We start from the raw sequence: 19,992 nt of genomic DNA on the forward strand, positions 1-19,992 counted from the left end.
AGGTCATGCAACTAGCTAGTGAGCAATGTTAAATTCTGCCTGGCTCCAAAGTCCATGTTCTTTTCACTAATTCACAAAGAAATGAGAATTGATCAATTACGCTTCACAACAGGAATTGCTTGCCAAGAAAATCTATAAAAGATAGGGTTATTTTTTTTCAAAATGGTTAAATCCCATAAAAATCACAACAGTTCCTTTAGAAGAGAAAGAACAGTTTAATCTAGATAGAATAGAATTCAAAAGATTAGGAAAGTTAAAAGATAAGCTGTTTACGATAAAAGCTGTTCTATCTGGTACTCCCTCCCAGAAGAGTTTTATAAACTTGAATTTCTCATGCCCCCAACATAGATCTGCATCCCATTGGCCAGCCAGAATGCCAAGGCTAACAGGATAACAGCAGGTGGATGATGCTGAGACCAGTCTGAAAGAAAAGAAGTAGGTCTCTGCCTCATGGTTTTCACAGACAATAGTGACCACCTGTGCCCATCACATTTATCTATTTAATCACACGACTTCTAAAGATCACAACAGAAAGATGGCGGACTCGGTGGACGCTACCGCGGATCCCTCTTGCAACAAAGACTCGGAAAAACAAGTAAATCGATCACATACATAACAATCTACAAACCCTGAACAACAAACACAGATTTAGGGATGGAGAACGAACAAATACGGAGAGGCAGCGATTGTTTTCAGAGCCTGGAGCCAGCGTACCAGTCAGCGGATTTCCTGGAAAAACTAGTTTCCCAGTGATGGCTTGGAGACAGCAGTCCTTAACAAACCACATAAAGAAGCAGACCATGACAGCTTCTCCAACCCCCCAAACAAACGAATCAAAATCTTTCCCAAATGAAGATACAATCCTGGAATTATCAGATATAGAATATAAAAAACTGATTTAGAGAATGCTTAAGGACATCACAAACGAAATAAGGCAAACTGCAGAAAAAGCCAAGGAACACACTGATAAAACTGTTAAAGAACTCAAAAAGATTATTCAAGAACATAATGGAAAAGTTAATAAGTTGCAAGAATCCATAGAGAGACATCATGTAGAAATCCAAAAGATTAACAATAAAATTACAGAATTAGACAACGCAATAGGAAGTCAGAGGAGCAGACTCGAGCAATTAGAATGCAGACTGGGACATCTGGAGGACCAGGGAATCAACACCAACATAGCTGAAAAAAAATCAGATAAAAGAATTAAAAAAAATGAAGAAACCCTAAGAATCATGTGGGACTCTATCAAGAAGGATAACCTGCGGGTGATTGGAGTCCCAGAACAGGAGGGGGGACAGAAAACACAGAGAAAATAGTTGAAGAACTCCTGACACAAAACTTCCCTGACATCATGAAAGACGAAAGGATATCTATCCAAGATGCTCATCGAACCCCATTTAAGATTGATCCAAAAACAAAAACACCAAGACATATTATCATCAAACTCGCCAAAACCAAAGATAAAGAGAAAATTTTAAAAGCAGCCAGGGAGAAAAGAAAGGTTTCCTTCAAGGGAGAATCAATAAGAATAACTTCAGACTACTCAGCAGAAACCATGCAGGCAAGAAGGGAATGGGACGACATATACAGAGCACTGAAGGAGAAAAACTGCCAGCCAAGGATCATATATCCAGCAAAACTCTCTCTGAAATATGAAGGCAAAATTAAGATATTTACAGATAAACACAAGTTTAGAGAATTTGCAAAAACCAAACCAAAGCTACAAGAAATACTAAAGGATATTGTTTGGTCAGAAAACCAATAATATCAGATACCAGCACAATACAAGGTCACAAAACAGAACGTCCTGATATCAGCTCAAATAGGGAAATTACAAAAACAAACAAATTAAGATTAATTAAAAAATAAAATAAAAATAATACACATAACAGGGAATCATGGAAGTCAATAGGTAAAAGATCACAATAATCAAAAAGAGGGACTAAATACAGGAGGCATTGAACTGCCAGATGGAGAGTGATACAAGGCGATATAGAACGATACAAGTTAGGTTTTTACTTAGAAAAATAGGGGTAAATAATAAGGTAACCACAAAAAGGTATAACAATTCCATAACTCGAGAAAAACGTAACGACTCAACTAACATAAAGTCAAACACTATGAAAATGAGGATCTCACAATTTACTAAGAAAAACATCTCAGCACAAAAAAGTATGTGGAAAAATGAAATTGCCAACAACACACATGAAAAGGCATCAAAATGACAGCACTAAAAACTTATTTATCTATAATTACGCTGAATGTAAATGGACTAAATGCACCAATAAAGAGACAGAGAGTCACGGACTGGATAAAGAAACACGATCCATCTCTATGCTGCCTACAAGAGACACACCTTAGACTTAGAGACACAAACAAACTAAAATTCAAAGGATGGAAAAAAATATATCAAGCAAACAACAAGCAAAAAAGAAGAGGAGTAGCAATATTAATTTCTGACAAAATAGACCTTAGACTTAAATCCACCACAAAGGATAAAGAAGGACACTATATAATGATAAAAGGGACAATTGATCAGGAAGACATAACCATATTAAATATTTATGCACCCAATGACAGGGCTGCAAGATACATAAATCAAATTTTAACAGAATTGAAAAGTGAGATAGACACCTCCACAATTATAGCAGGAGACTTCAACACACCACTATCGGAGAAGGACAGAACATCCAGTAAGAAGCTCAATAGAGACACGGAAGACCTACTTACAACAATCAACCAACTTGACCTCATTGACTTTTACAGAACTCTCCACCCAACTGCTGCAAAGTATACTTTTTTTTCTAGTGCACATGGAACATTCTTTAGAATAGACCACATATTAGGTCATAAAACAAACCTTTGCAGAGTCCAAAACATCGAAATATTACAAAGCATCTTCTCAGACCACAAGGCAATAAAACTAGAAATCAATAACAGAAAAACTAGGGAAAAGAAATCAAATACTTGGAAAATGAACAATACCCTCCTGAAAAAAGACTGGGTTATTGAAGACATGAAGGAGGGAATAAGGAAATCCATAGAATGCAACGAGAATGAAAATACTTCCTATCAAAACCTCTGGGACACAGCAAAAGCAGTGCTCAGAGGCCAATTTATATGAATAAATGCACACATACAAAAAGAAGAAAGAGCCAAAAGCAGAGAACTGTCCCGACAACTTCAACAAATAGAAAGTGAGCAACAAAAGAATCCATCAGGCACCAGAAGAAAACAAATAATAAAAATTAGAGCTGAACTAAATCAATAAGAGAACAGAAAAACAATTGAAAGAATAAACAAAGCCAAAAGCTGGTTCTTTGAAAAAATTAACAAAATTGATAAACCATTGGCTAGACTGACTAAAGAAATACAGGAAAGGAAACAAATAACCCGAATAAGAAACGAGAAGGACCACATCACAACAGAACCAAATGAAATTAAAAGAATCATTTCAGATTATTACGAAAAATTGTACTCTAACAAATTTGAAAACCTAGAAGAAATGGATGAATTCTTGGAAAAACACTACCTACCTAAACTAACGCATTCAGAAGTAGAACAACTAAATAGACCCATAACAAAAAAAGAGATTGAAACGGTAATTAAAAAACTTCCAACAAAAAAAAGCCCTGGCCCGGACGGCTTCACTGCAGAGTTCTACCAAACTTTCAGAGAAGAGTTAACACCACTACTACTGAAGGTATTTCAAAGCATAGAAAAGGACGGAATACTACCCAACTCATTCTATGAAGCCACCATCTCCCTGATACCAAAACCAGGTAAAGACATTACAAAAAAAGAAAATTATAGACCTATATCCCTCATGAACATTGATGCAAAAATCCTCAACAAAATTCTAGCCAATAAAATCCAACAACACATCAAAAAAATAATTCACCATGATCAAGTGGAATTTATACCAGGTATGCAAGGCTGGTTTAATATCAGAAAAACCATTAATGTAATCCATCACATAAATAAAACAAAAGATAAAAACCACATGATCTTACCAATTGATGCAGAAAAGGCATTTGACAAAGTCCAACACTCATTTATGATAAAAACTCTTACTAAAATAGGAATTGAAGGAAAATTCCTCAACATTATAAAGGGCATCTATGCAAAGCCAACAGCCAATATCACTCTAAATGAAGAGAACCTGAAAGCATTTCCCTTGAGAATGGGAACCAGACAAGGATGCCTTTTATCACTGTTCTTATTCAACATCGTACTTGAAGTCCTAGCCAGGGCAATTAGCCTAGACAAAGAAATAAAGGGTATCCGGATTGGCAAGGAGGAAGTAAAGTTATCACTATTTGCAGATGACATGATTATATACACAGAAAACCCTAAGGAATCCTCCAAAAAACTATTGAAACTAATAGAAGAGTTTGGCAGAGTCTCAGGTTATAAAATAAACATACAAAAATCACTTGCATTCCTCTACATCAACAAAAAGAACACCGAAGAGGAAATAACCAAATCAATACCATTCACAGTAGCCCCCAAGAAGATAAGATACTTAGGAACAAATCTTACCAAGGATGTAAAAGACCTATACAAAGAAAACTACAAAGCTCTACTACAAGAAATTCAAAAGGACATACTTAAGTGGAAAAACATACCTTGCTCATGGATAGGAAGACTTAACATAGTAAAAATGTCTATTCTACCAAAAGCCATCTATACATTTAACGCACTTCCGATCCAAATTCCAATGTCATATTTTAAGGGGATAGAGAAACAAATCACCAATTTCATATGGAAGGGAAAGAAGCCCCGGATAAGCAAAGCACTACTGAAAAAGAAGAAGAAAGTGGGAGGCCTCACTTTACCTGACCTCAGAACCTATTATACGGCCACAGTAGTCAAAACAGCCTGGTACTGGTACAACAACAGGCACATAGACCAATGGAACAGAATTGAGAACCCAGATATATGAGCAGCTGATATTTGACAAAGGACCAGTGTCAGTCAATTGGGGAAAAGATAGTCTTTTTAACAAATGGTGCTGGCATAACTAGATATCCATTTGCAAAAGAATGAAACAGGACCCATACCTCACACCATGCACAAAAACTAACTCCAAGTGGATCAAAGACCTAAACATAAAGACTAAAACGATAAAGATCATGGAAGAAAAAATAGGGACAACCCTAGGAGCCCTAATACGGGGCATAAACAGAATACAAAACATTACCAAAAATGATGAAGAGAAACCCGATAACTGGGAGCTCCTAAAAATCAAACATCTATGCTCATCTAAAGACTTCGCCAAAAGAGTAAAAAGACCACCTACAGATTGGGAAAGAATTTTCAGCTATGACATCTCAGACCACCGCCTGATCTCTAAAATCTACATGATTCTGTCAAAACTCAACCACAAAAAGACAAACAACCCAATCAAGAAGTGGGCAAAGGATATGAACACACATTTCACTAAAGAAGATATTCAGGCAGCCAACAGATACATGAGAAAATGCTCTCGATCATTAGCCATTAGAGAAATGCAAATTAAAACTACGATGAGATTCCATCTCACTTCAACAAGGCTGGCATTAATCCAAAAAACACAAAATAATAAATGTTGGAGAGGCTGCGGAGAGATTGGAACTCTTATTCACTGCTGGTGGGAATGTAAAATGGTACAACCACTTTGGAAATCTATCTGGCGTTTTCTTAAAAAGTTAGAAATAGAACTACCATACAACCCAGAAATCCCACTCCTCGGAATATACCCTAGAGATACAAGAGCCTTCACACAAACAGATATATGCACACCCATGTTTATGGCAGCTCTGTTTACAATAGCAAAAAGCTGGAAGCAACCAAGGTGTCCATCAACGGATGAATCGGTAAATAAATTGTGGTATATTCACACAATGGAATACTACGCATCGATAAAGAACATTGATGAATCTCTGAAACATTTCATAACATGGAGGAACCTGGAAGGCATTATGCCGAGCGAAATTAGTCAGAGGCAAAAGGACAAATATTGTAAAAGACCACTATTATAAGATCTTGAGAAATAGTAAAAACTGAGAAGAACACATACTTTTGTGGTTACGAAGGGGGGAGGGAGGGAGGGAGGGAGGTAGAGGGTTTTTTATTGATTAATCAGTAGATAAGAACTGCTTTGGGTGAAGGGAAAGACAACACTCAGTACATGGAAGGTCAGCTCAATTGGACTGGACCAAAAGCAAAGAAGTTTCCGGAATAAAATGAATGATTCAAAGGTCAGCGGAGCAGGGGCGGGGGTCTGGGGAAAATGGTTTGAGGGGACTTCTATGTCAATTGGCAAAATAATTCTATTATGAAAACATTCTGCATCCCACTTTGAAATGTGGCGTCTGGGGTCTTAAAGGCTAACAAGTGGCCATCTAAGATGCATCAACTGGTCTCAACCCACCTGGAGCAAAGGAAAATGAAGAACACCAAGGTCACACGACAGCTAAGAGCCCAAGCGACAGAAAGGGCCACATGAACCAGAGACCTACATCACCCTGAGACCAGAAGAACTAGTTGGTGCCTGGCCACAATCGATGACTGCCCTGACAGGGAGCACAACAGAGAACTCCTGAGGGAACAGGAGATCAGTGGGATACAGACCCCAAATTCTCATAAAAAGACCATACTTAATGGTCTGACTGAGACTAGAGGAATCCCGGCGGCCATGCTCCCCAGTCCTTCTGTCGGCACAGGACAGGAACCATCCCCGAAGACAACTCATCAGACATGAAAGGGACTGGTCAGCGGGTGGGAGAGAGATGCTGATGAAGAGTGAGCTAATTATATCAGGTGGACACTGGAGAGTGTGTTGGCAGCTCTTGTCTGGAGGGGGGATGGGAGGATAGAGAGAGAGGGAAGCTGGAAAAATTGTCACGAAAGGAGAGACTGAAAGGGCTGACTCAATAGGGGAAGAGCAGGTGGGAGTACGGAGTAAGATGTATGTAAACTTATATGTGACAGACTGATTGGATTTGTAAATGTTCACTTGAAGCTTAATAAAGTTAATAAAAAAAAATAGAAAAAAAAAAAAAGCAAAGGTGTCACTTTGAGGACTAAGGTGCGCCTGACCCAAGCTGGTATTTTCAATCACCTCATGAACATGCAGAAGCTGAACAATGAATAGGGAAGACTGAAAAAGAATTACATCTTTGAATTACAGTGTTGGTGAAGAATATTGAATGCACCATTTACTGCCAGAAGTGTCTTGGAAGAAGTACATATGGAATGTTCCTTGGATGCAAAGAAAGCGAGACTTTGTCTCACATACTTTGTACATGTTATCAAAGGGGACCAATCCCTGGAGAAGGACATTATGCTTGGCAAAACAGAAGGTCAGTGAAAAAGAGGAAGACCCTGGATGAGATGGATTGACACAGTGGCTGAAAAAATGAGCTCAAACATAACAACTATTGTGAGAATGGCACAGGACTGTGTAGTTGTTTGTTCTCTTGCATATAGGGTTGTTATGAGTTGGAACCAATTTGATGGCACCTAACGACAACAATAATGGATATTTGAACTTTAGTATTTTAAGCTGAAGTAAAAAATGCTTACTTTGTATACTGCAAAAGATTATACTTTTTGTCATTTTTTTCCATTTAAAAACCTAAGTCAAATTATTTTTGAGTATCCTGTTGAAAACCACTAGATAACTTACACCAAGCTTCAGATAAATTTAATTATGCCTGTAAGTATTATGTTTAATAGAAACAGCAGAATTACAGTTTCTTTGTTTGGTGTTTTGAAATTTTCGAAGTACTTTCAATATAACACTTCTAAAAACCTTAAAAAAAAAATGACAACAGCAGCAATGAAATCACACCATCTGGGTATGACATGAACATACCAGTAACTACATTTCTCCAAAGTAAATAACCAAACTCTTACTGGATTTTTATTTCAAATACAATTGACAACACAAATTATCAGAAGGAAAACCTAAGATTAGTGTGGTTTTTAAAAATGTCTAATTCAAACACCCACTTTGAAAAAAGAAAAATATCCAAAAAGAAAATAGGAACATCCCATAAATCCGACGGTGACTGAGACTATTGCAACTTTACTTGAAAGCTGCAGAGAGAATTGCAGTGTCTCAGAGCTGAAAGGCCCTAGACATCATCTAGCAAGTGTCAGCACTAGCAGAAACAATAGCATTGCCCCCAAGAGGTGATGGCACCCAGTATTCATGGTAATGGAAGCCCTGGTGGTGTAGTGGTTAAGTGCTACAACTGCTAACCAAAGGGTCGGCTGTTCAAATCCACCAGGCACTCCTTGGAAACTCTATGGGGCAGTTCTACTCTGTCCTATAGGGTCGCTATGAGTCAGAATTGACTCGACGACAGTGGGTTTATTCATGGTAACAGCCAGTGGTACCCAGTGAGGAGGTGATACCAAAAAAAAAAAACAAACCCAGTGTCGTCGAGTCGATCTCAACTCATAGCGACCCCATACTAAGCAAAGAATCACTGACTGACCAGAAAGAGTGGCAACACCAGGAAGGAGAAGCACAGAGACAGCAGTGGCTGCCTGGTCTTGCTCATCGACATGAGATACTCCATGAGTAGCTTTGAACTGGGCATATACCACACCTTTTTTATTTTTCTAGTTTATCAAGTGGAAATTTATCTCCTTGTTCACATATGATATTTTTGATAATCATTTTTCCAGCCTTTCCACTCTAGATCATAAGAGACTTTTATTATTGTTAAATGTGAATGTATATTATGCAAAAAGCACTTTATTATTCAGTATATGATTTTACACATCATATATAAGTATGCATGCATCAAAAGAATATAGAAGCACCCCCACAAATCAGTACTTAAGTTAAAAATCTACTTTTAACAAAACTGGAAGCATTTAAACCTAACAAACATACAAAATTGACAGAACTCGTTCATTTTACCTCCTCTCTTTCATTCTTTGTCAGAAAGTATTGCTACTAAGCAATATTATTATTCTGTAACATTTTGTCCCATTTATGGAACTCCTCATTATTCCAGTCCATGGAAGTATGTTGAGATCTATATGCAGTTAAATATTTTGTTGTCAAATATCTTCACAGTCAAAGATAAGACAATACCATAATAAAATTTCATTTCTTACTTACTTGAACTTATCTCCTTAAACTATCATAATGATCAACAACCTTGAATGATGAGAAAATTAATGACCATGGACTCATGCAGCAACTGAAAACTCAGTTCCTTTAAAACTGCATTAAAAACTAATCTGTTCTTCACAGCCATTTTCAACAAGCAGAATTAGCAGACACATCAATAATTAATCCAAATGCATAAGATAAGGCTACGGTAACTCCTTGACCTTTTACTGCAACACCTAGTATTTGAGAACACACTGTTCAGAAATACGTTTATTCACTCTTTCAATATATAATAATGAGCATTTAAAAGCTACACAAAAAAATAGCATTTTAACATCTCAGCATCACTCTGGGAGAGCACATCCAGCTAAATATATGCAAAGCTAAGAAGGAAAAAAATATCTTCCAGCAGTGTAATCGAAACTATGTTATGATTGACATTAAAATGTACAGATGAAGAATAACAAATCAACAGATGCTATTTTAATTATTTCTGGGTACAAAATACACAGGATTCAGAACCCTACCTTATGATGTGTGGCATTTTTTAATAATTTATAATTATTAATTTTTTAAGCTTGATATTACACGTATCATCGATGCCAATTCCCTCATGCCATAAGAGACACATTGCATTGGGCAAATTGGCTGCGAAAGACGTCTTTAAAGTATTGAAAAGCAAAGATGTCTCTTTGAGGACTAAGGTGCGCCTGACGAAGCGACGGTGTTTTCGATGGTGTTTTCAGTCGTTTCATATGCATGTGAAAGCTGGACAATGAATAAGGAAGCCCGAAGAAGAATTGATGCCTTTAAACTGCAGTGTTGACGAAGAATATTGAATACACCATGGACTGCCAGAAGAACGAACAAATCTGTCTCGGAAGAAGTACAACCAGAATGCTCCTTAGAAGCAAGGTTGGCAAGACTCCATCTTATATATTTTGGACACATCATCAGGCAGGATCAGTCCCTGGAGAAGGACATCATGCTTGGTAAACCAGAGGGTCAGCAAAAAAGAAGACCCTCAACAAGATGGACTGACACAGTGGCTGCAACAAGGGGCTCAAGCGTAGCAATAATTGTGAGGATGGTGCAGGACCGGGCTATGTTTCGTTCCGTTGTACATAGGACCGCTATGAGTCAGAACCAACTCGACAGCACCTAACAATAACATAAGATTAAAGAACACAATCCTAAAAAGTGACAATATAATTTATACTATATTATGATGAGCAGGAATTGCAGCAAAAAGTATATCAACCATAGGTAATTTTCTAAGTTTACTAAATAAGCCAAATTAATAATAGTTATAAATAAAAATTGAAGTGAACTTCTAAAAGCTCTTAATAATAATTATAAACATAAAAGGCAAATGAATGAGAAAACATGTAATAAAACCTCTTATTTTAACAGCCAAAGAGGAGCATGGTTTAGATATAACTATACCTCTGCCTGTGCTCTAGGGCTTTAACTTGACAGGTCTCTTCTCATAGTCAGTCAGATCTTGACTCAAGTGTCTTCTTCAGAAAAGCCTTCCCTGACCAACTTCACTATGGTAGCACCGTTCAGGACGTACACTCCCTTTATAGATTTATCACTATCCAAAACAATCCTGCTTATTTACTTGTTTGCTTCCTTAACCTTCCCTCTCTTCACGCCACTAGAATTTAAGCTCCATGTGAGCAGGAACCTCACCTGAATTGGCCATAGCTATGTCCCCAGCACCTGGTTCCAACATATGCTTGAGGAGTGGACTCTTAACCAGCAGGGTGGTAGGCACACCTGAAAGAATCTACTAAGGACATGGAATCTACCATTGATGTTTGAAGATAAACAGGCATTCTCGCAAATTATTTCAGGGAATTGCCAGGCCCTGGGGGTGCAGGTTAAGTGTTTGGCTGCTAACCAAAAGTTGGGCAGTTTGAGTCCACCAGTTGCCCCTTGGAAATCCTATGGGGGCAGTTCCACTCTGTCCTATAGGGTTGCTATGAGTCGGATTCAACTTCACGGCAATGAGTTTAATTTGGTTTGGTTTGGTTTGGAAGCAAATCAAGGACCTCAGATGGAGGTCATGATAGTGAGTGTCTAGCACATCACCTGGCTCTTGATGACACTCAATAAACCTGGCTGAATGAATAAATGATGGAATTCAAATCTTCTAAAGACCCTGTAAAGCCTATGTAAATACGTACATTAGGGCCTCTCCAGCTTGAATATAGTTTCAAAACAATAATTTCTCTTGATTAAGAGTTTGCAAAGGTCTGGCTTAATTAGCCCGTCCAAGGAAGAGAATTCACCACCCTTTTACGAACTTAACTTTTCTCTCCATTTTCTGGAAAAACTGTTCATTCTGATCATTAAGGGTGGGTAACGGACATCATGTCGTGGTTTCCAATGAGCAAAGCTTAAAGCAGACAAAATATCAACTCTTAACTTACACCCAGGTAGTCAAGAAAGCAAATACTTGCCATAGGAAAGCAAACAAATTAAAGAAGATAAGGTGGAGAGGGAAACAAGCAAGGGTGGATGCCTAAAAAATTCATATCCTCTCATTTTTTAAAAACACATCTTAGATCTATGCTTCGGTGTCGTCTTCTCAGAAGCTGTTATGGATTGAATTATGTCCCACAAAAATTTCTGTTGAAGTCCTAAGCTCTGTACATATAAATACGACCCTGTTTGGAAAGAGTTGTTTTCTTTTGTTATAGTGAAAAGGTAATACCAGAGTATTATTAGGAAGGGTCCTAGCCCTAATCCCTTAAGAGTGCTGACTTATAAAAAGAACATAACAGACACAGACACACAGAGGGAGATACACAGAGGAAGTTGTCATGTGACAACATAGGCAGGGGGGACAGATACAACTATTAGCAGCAAAGGAATTCTAAGGCTTGCTGGTGGTCACCAGAAGCTGTGAGAAAGGCCCACAGAAGGAATTAACAAGGCTGAGACACTGATTTGGACCTTTAGCCTCCAGAACTGTGAGAAAATAAGTTTCTGTCCTTTACAGCCACCCACTTGTATATTTTTTTTTTTTTTAAGGGCAACAGTAGACAGAGGCCTTCCCTGATCATTGTGTCTAAAACAGCCACCATCAATATCAACCCCTGCCGCCGCCATGCTCTACCCCCTTCTTCGTTTTTCTTTACAACTATTACTACTTTCTGAAATTCATTTACCTTTTTTCCTTCTTTACTGGCTTCTCCTCCCTAAAAATACCAGCTCCACAGGGGAAGCATTGTTTTACATACCACTTTATTCCAGGGCCTAGACCAGTACCGGGCTCAAAGAAGGTGCATGGTAAATGTTTAAGTGACAGAATGAAAATCTGGGTAGGATTTGTCCCAAGGTCACCTGTTTTCACCCCCTTCCCCGATCCCTTTCCTAACTTATGATATTCCATCTCTACCACTGGGTGGGAGAGCCCATTTCATTTATCTTGATTAAAAGCTTGATGGCTTTAAGCCTCTGTCGTTACCTTACTGAGCTGACTGAACCAGACTGTCTTAGTTCTCAGCAACAAACATAGAATAAAGTCAAAGAGTGACAATACACCTAAAAGGGAAAAGTAGTAAAGATAGCAGATTAGACGAAATTCAGATTTGTAAATACATGAAAGTTTCCAAAGGAACAGCAACAAAAAGAAGTGAGCCAGAAATAAAAGTTATGAAAAGAGAAAAGAAAGAAACTGGAAAAGAGGGATGATTCATAGTTGGAGATGTTGTGAGGGGAAGTCATACTTAAATTGTCCACTCTGTTCATTTTCTCTGCCAACACATACATGTTTTTGTGAACTTTAAAGAATTCCTGTGAAAGATTCCTTCTGTACCCTTCCCAGCTGAAAGCTCCTTCTGCATCCGGTCCTTATTCTCAGCCCCTCTGATACTTCTCAGGGACCAGGTTCTCATCCTCTCTCCCAAAACTACACCAGCACCTTCTGCATCTACTGTTTCTATTTCATGAATGGTTCCTGCCAGCTTCACACTCCAGGCCAGGGGCTTCAGAACCCTCCACTCAGTGTGTCCACTCTGTTTCAGGCTTTTCATCTCCTCTATTTGCAGCACAGGTGGTGACTTCCCCTCCATGCAAATCAAAGTCTTCCCCATCTTCTCACTTGTCCCTGTGGCCACCTACAGCATCATGCTACTATTCCCTTACGACCACCTCAGTTCTGGTACTTACTGGTCTCACAATCAAGTCATCCTCTACACCTCCACATTAACCTGTCTGTTTGAACTAAAATGTACTGTCTTAATGGATCATGTTTGCTCTGCCTATGGGTGATAAGATGCTTTCTCAGAGGAAGCGGCACCTCTCCAAAGGCTCTGAACAGAATATGCAAACAAGTCAAGAAACTAGTATTAGTGAAGGCTGAAGGAAACTTTAGCTTTATTTTTTTTTAATGCTTTTATGCTAAAAGACCAATAGTTTCTTAGGCCATAGGGAAAGCATTCAACTAGAAGCTCATTGTTCAGTGCAATGGAAACTTAGTAAAGGTTTAATGAAAGAAGATTAAAAAAAAAAAAAACCCACAACACTGGATTCCCAACAGAACACAATATAACAAATTATTTTGTCTATCTAAGCTATCTAACTGAAAGGCTACAAAAAAAAAAAAAATCTTTTTAAAACACCATGTACAAGTATGGTTCTGTGGCATGAACTCTGTGTAGAAAGAAAATAAGTCAGTACGGAAGTTGTGAAAATGTTTGGACAGAAATAAGACATTGATTTGCATTTTTGCTTCTAAGTTGACAATAAGAATATCAGCCTTTAAAAAAGTGCATAAGCATTATACTCAGATTTCTTTTTTGTAGAAGTCTTCAAACATGTCTCTTAATAATAAAAACTACAAAGCACTGATAATACATGTTTTAGAAAGAACTCTTTTGAAATCCATTTGTAAAACCTAACAAACTTATTTCAGTAATTTTCAAAGCACTGTTTTTTTTTGTAATGTAGTGTAATGTAAAGCCTGAGTTTTAACCTGGCTGCAACAAGTACTAGCTTATGTCCTTGGGCAAATTCTTCAACTTCTCTGAGCCTCAGCTTCCTAGTAGATAACATGAGACTAATATTATCTTTGTAGTGTGATAGTCAGGGGACTATTCCTTCTAGGACCTAGCGTGCCATAAAAGCCATAAAAAAGCCACAGCATGTCCTTTCAAGCCATAAAAAAAGTTTTTGTTTTAAGGCTTTTCTTACTTTACAATAAATAATGTGAATTAGTATACTTTACAATGGATTTTATTTTATAACTCTTCATTTAACACGAGCAATATGAAAAATTCTCATTTCTTGCTACCTGTCAAGAACTTGAGGAACTTCATAAATATTTTATTTTCAAATTCTTCATATTACAGTCCAGTATGACAGTCAAACCTCTTTCTTCATGGCTCAGCATTTTTATATCTCAGTGTCTAGCGAAACACAGTTCTGTTTACCAATACACTTTGCTCCAAAATCTATTTGCAAATTGGTTTTGCTCTTCTAAGAACTATCTATGGAATCAAATTGACAAAAGCAACTTGAAAAATTAGATGGGAAACTTAGGGGGTAGTGAGTTTATGTCAGTGGGGGAAGAAGAGTTCAGAATAAGAAGGTCAGAATGGTTGCACAACTTGAAAAATGTAATCAATGTCACTGAATTGTACGTGCAGAAATTGTTTAACCAGTGTATGTTCTAATGTGTATGTTCTCAACAACAATACCAAAATAAAATAAATTTAACAAAAGAACTTATTTCTTCAGTGAAGTAATTATATAAAATCAGATGCAGGTTCAATGCGCAAATATTTACTTAACTTATACTTTAGTTGTCCCACGAGTCTGTCAGTTTGTCGTACTGTGGTGGCTTGCATTTTCCTGTGATGCTGGAAGCTATGCTACCAGTATTTCAAATACCAGCAGTGTCACCCATGGTGGAGAGGTTTTAGCAGAGTTTCCAGACAAATTAAATGATCTACTTCTGAAAAAATTGGCCACTGAAAACCTTATGAGTAGCAGCAGAACACTGTTTGATACAGTGCAGAAAGGTGAGACACTCAGGTTGAAAGGCACTCAAAATATGACCATGGAAGAGCTCCAACTCAAAGTAGAGTCAACCTTAGTGGAGTGGTACAACTAAAAATGAGAAAAACAGCTGCAAATATCCATTATCAACTGGAATGTGGAATATATGAAGTATGACTCTAGGAAAATTGGAAGTCACCAAAAAAGGAAATAAATTGCATAAAGATCGATGTCCTCGGCAATAGTGAGCTGAAATGGACTGGTATTGGCCATTCTGAATCAGACAATCATATGGTCTACTATGCCAGGAATGGAGTTGTATTCATCATCAAAAAGAACATTTCAAGATCTATCTATCCTGAAGTACAATGCTGTCAGTGAAAGGACAATTTTCATATGCTTACAAGATGGACCAGTTAATATGACCATTATTCAAATTTATGCACCAACCACCACCAAAGATGAGGAAATTGAAGAGCTTTACCAATTTCTGCAGTCTAAAATTAATCAAACATTCAATCAAGATGCATTGATAATTATTGGTGATTGAAATGCAAAAATTGGAAACAAAGAAGAAGGATCTGTAGTTAGAAAATATGGTCTTGGCGATAGAAACAACACTGGAGATCCCATGACAGAATTTTGCAACCAAAAACTCATTCATTGCAAATACATTTTTCAACAATATAAATGGCAACTATACATGTAGACTTCACCAGATAGAAAACATAGGAATCAAATGGACTATATTTGTGGAAAGAGATTATCGAGAAGCTCAATATCATCAGTCAGAACAAGGCCAGGGGCTGTCTGTGGGACAGAACATCAATTGCTCACAAGCTAGTTCAAGTTGAAGCTGAAGAAAATAAGAGCAAATCCATAAGAGCCAAAGTACTACCTTGAGTACATCCCACCTGAATTTAGAGACCACATCAAGAATTGATTTGACGCACTGAACACTAATGACCAAAGACCAGACGAGTTGTGGGATGACATCAACAACATTATACCTGAAGAAATCAAAAGGTCATTAAAAAGACAGGAAAGAAAGAAAAGACCAAAATGGATGTTGGAAGAGACTCTGAAACTTGCTCTTGAACATAGAGTAGCTAAAGTGACAAGAAGAAATGATGATGTAAAAGAGCTGAACAGGAGATTTCAAAGGGCGGTTTGAGAAGACAAAGTAAAGTATTATAATGACATGTGCAAAGATCTGGAGATAAAAACCAAAAGGGAAGAACATGCTCGGCATTTCTCAAGCTAAAAGAATTGAAGAAAAAATTCAAGCCTTGAGTTGCAATAATGAAGGATTCTAAAAGGAAAATATTAAACAATGGAGGAGGCATCAAAAGAAGGTGAAGGAATAAACAGAGTCACTGTACCAAAAATAACTGGTCAGTGTTCAACTATTTTAGGAAGTAGCATATGATCATCAGCCAATGGTACTGAAGGAAGAAGTCCAAGCTGCACTGAAGGCATTGGCAAAAAACAACACTCCAGGAATTGACGGGTTATCAGCTGAGATGTTTCAACAAACAGATGCATTGCTGGAGGTGCTCACTTGTCTATACCATGAAATTTGGAAGACAGTTACCTGGCCAATCGATTGGAAAAGGTCCATATTTGTGCCCATTCTAAAGAGAAGTGATCCAACAGAAAGGGGAAATTATCAAACAGTATCATTGAAAACACACATAAGTAAAATTTTGCTGAAGATAATTAAAAAATGGTTACAGCAGCAGTACCTCAAAAGGGAACTGACAGAAATTCAAGTCGGATTCAGGGGAGGAGGTAGAATGAGGGATATCATTGTTGATGTCAGATGGATCTTGGCTGAAAGTAGAGAATACCAGAAAGATGTTTACCTCTGTCTTACTGAATATGCAAAGGCATTTGACAGAGAAGATCATAACAAATTATGGATAACAATGCAAAAAATGGGAATTCCAGAACACGTAATTGTGCTCATGTGGAACTTGTACCAAGAGGCAGTCATTCAAATGGAACAAGCGGATACCACATAGTTTCAAATCAGGAAAGGTGTGTCAGGGTTGTACCTTTTCACCATACTTATTCAACCTGTATGCTGAGCAAGTAATCCAAGAAGCTGGGCTATATGAAGAAGAACACGGCATCAGGATTGGAGGAAGATTCATTAACAACGTGAGATATGCATATATGCACTTGCTTGCTGAAAGGGAAGAGGACTTGAAGCACTTACTAATGAAGATCAAAGACCACAGCCTTCAGTATGGATTACACCTCAACGTAAAGAAAACAAAAAATCTTCACTGCTGAACCAATAAGCAACATCACCTAAACAGAGAAAACACTGAAGCTGTCAAGGATTTCATTTTACTTGGATCCATTATCAAAACCCATGGAAGCAGCAGTCAAGAAATCAAAAACACATTGCAATGAGCAAATCTGCTGCAAAAGACCTCTTTAAAGTGTTAAAAAGCAAAGATGTCACTTTGAAGACTAAGGTGTGCCTGACCCAAACCACGGTGTTTTCAATCACCTCATATGCATGTGAAAGCTGGACAATGAATAAGGAAGACCGAAGAAGAAATGATGCCTTTAAATAATGACATTGGGGAAGAATATGGACTATACCATGGACCACCAGAAGAACAAACAAGTCTGTCTTGAAAGAAGTACAGCCAGAGTGCTCCTTGGAAGTGAGGATGGAGAGACTTCATGTGAAGTGCTTTGGACATGTTATCAGGGGGAAATCAGTCCCTGGAGAAGGACATCGTGCTTGGTGTCTTGGTTATCTAGTGCTGTCAAAACAGAAAAACCACAAGTGGATGGTTTTAACATTATTTTCTCACAGTAAAGTAGGGTAAAAATCCAAATTCAGGGAGTCAGCTCCAGAGGAAGGCTTTCTCTCTCTGTTGCCTCTGGAAGAAGGTCCTTGTCATCAAACTTCCCATGGTCGAGAAGCTTCTCAAGCGCAGGGACCCCGGGTCCAAAGGACACGTTCTGCTCCTGGTGCTGCTTTCTTGGTGGTATGAGGTCCCCAACTCGCTGCTTGCTTCCCTTTCCTTTTATCTCTTGAGAGATAAAAGGCGGTGCAGGCCCCACCCCAGAGAAACTCCCTTTACTTTGGATCAGGGAGTAACCTGAGTAAGGGTGGTGTTACAACCCCACTCTAATCCTCTTTAGGATAAAATTACAATCACAGAATGGAGGACAACCACACAATACTGGCAATGATGGCCTAACCAAGTTGACACATATTTTGGGGGGGACACAATTCAATCCATGAAACTTGGTAAAACAGAAAAAAAGGGTCAACAAAAAAGAGGAAGACCCTCGATTAGATGGATTAATATAGTGGCTGCAACAATGGGCTCAAACATAGCCACGATTGTGAGGGTGGCACAGGACTAGGAGTGTTTCCTTCTGTTGTGCACTGGGTTGCTATGAGTCAGAATCAACTTGATAGCACCTAACAACAACAATATGTTAGTTGATATTAATAGCAATACTGGATCCCAGCTTAAGGTTGGGGTCTTATATGGATAGTGCAAGGGTGGCTGTTCAGGACTATGGCAAATGATTTATATCAACCCTTTTTTTTTTTAACCAGGTTAGATACAAGTACAACTGAAAAGTAACCAGATTACTGTTGGCATAATTTTACCTTCTTTATGGATTCCAAATAGACCTCCCAAGGCTCCCTGTGTACTTAGGCCTAAGTTACTTCCAGTGAGTTTTCCAGGAGTTTTTCAACTGAGGTACCTACTGTTTAGCCCCACCACCCTAAATGCTCAATGGTTCCAAACTACCAATCTCTTCTTTCCCACTCACATCCCCATTGCCTCATTGTCATTGATCTCAGTCACAGCTTAGGGTGAAAGAGCACTGATTAATAATACACAAAAATATAAAGGCCTAATAATTAAATGAACCTTACAAGGTTTTCCTGCTTTAAAACAGTATGCCATTCAAACAAAGCAATTATCTAATTGGTGAAATTGCAGGCAATGCAAAAAAAGGAAAGAAATATTTTTTTCCTTATGGGAAAATATTTACGTGTAGCTAGTAGGCTATTTTTATCTCATAGCTAGGTAAGCCCTACCTAGGATTCTGTCTCTCCAATGATAGTTTTGCTTTCCATAGTATCTCTGCTTTCTCCATTTCTTCATATTTTAAAGATCTACATTTTTGTTTGCTTGTTAATAACAGCTTCTGAATTAGTGGCAGTAATGATTCTGGCAGCTGGAGTTTTTTTTTTTTTTTTTGGTCTACTGGGAGAGTGGGAGAAGGAAGATGGAAAATGGGGAACAGGGCAGGACAGGCTGTTTATAATACGGTTCATTTGTAACTAAGAGGACTTTCTCCTCGCTAAAGGCATGGTGCCTCTGCCTTGTGATTTAGCTCAGGAGGAGATAACGGTAGAAATTCTGGGGTGTAAAAGTTTAGTCAGCAAAATAAATAAAATAAATACCAGGGGATTATTCTTTCTCTGTTATTTGTAAAACAAATATACTACACACACGTGCACATACCTATACAAAATCTGAATGGAATCAAATGGATCTTATGAAATGTGAAAACTGTCTCCATTTAGGAAATGTTTGCTAGAAGATTATAAGCTGATAATGAAGATTCTTCATTTAAAAAAAAAAATTGTCCAGTTTCAACAAAAAAATTTTTTTTTAATTTTGTATTATTAAAAAGGTCTCTGAATGAACAAACTCTAAATTCACAATGGCATCATTTAAGGAGACAGTTAATGCCATATGTCTTGAGCTTGATTCCTTTGTGTACAGATAAAACATAATACTCTGATTAAAACTGAGGTATGGCTTCACAATAAACTGATTCAGACATGTTTGTATCTTGTAATT

At 37.9% G+C, this 19,992-nt stretch overlaps 1 protein-coding gene across 2 annotated transcripts in view; it reads right to left on the reverse strand.

Moving 5' to 3' along the window:
- The window catches only part of PRKG1 (protein kinase cGMP-dependent 1), a 1,427,928-nt gene that overhangs the window by 1,078,588 nt on the left and 329,348 nt on the right, over window positions 1-19,992 (reverse strand). The window lies entirely within an intron of this gene.

Source organism: Elephas maximus, chromosome 16 (genome assembly GCF_024166365.1).
Source record: "Elephas maximus indicus isolate mEleMax1 chromosome 16, mEleMax1 primary haplotype, whole genome shotgun sequence".
Lineage (NCBI taxonomy): Eukaryota > Metazoa > Chordata > Mammalia > Proboscidea > Elephantidae > Elephas > Elephas maximus.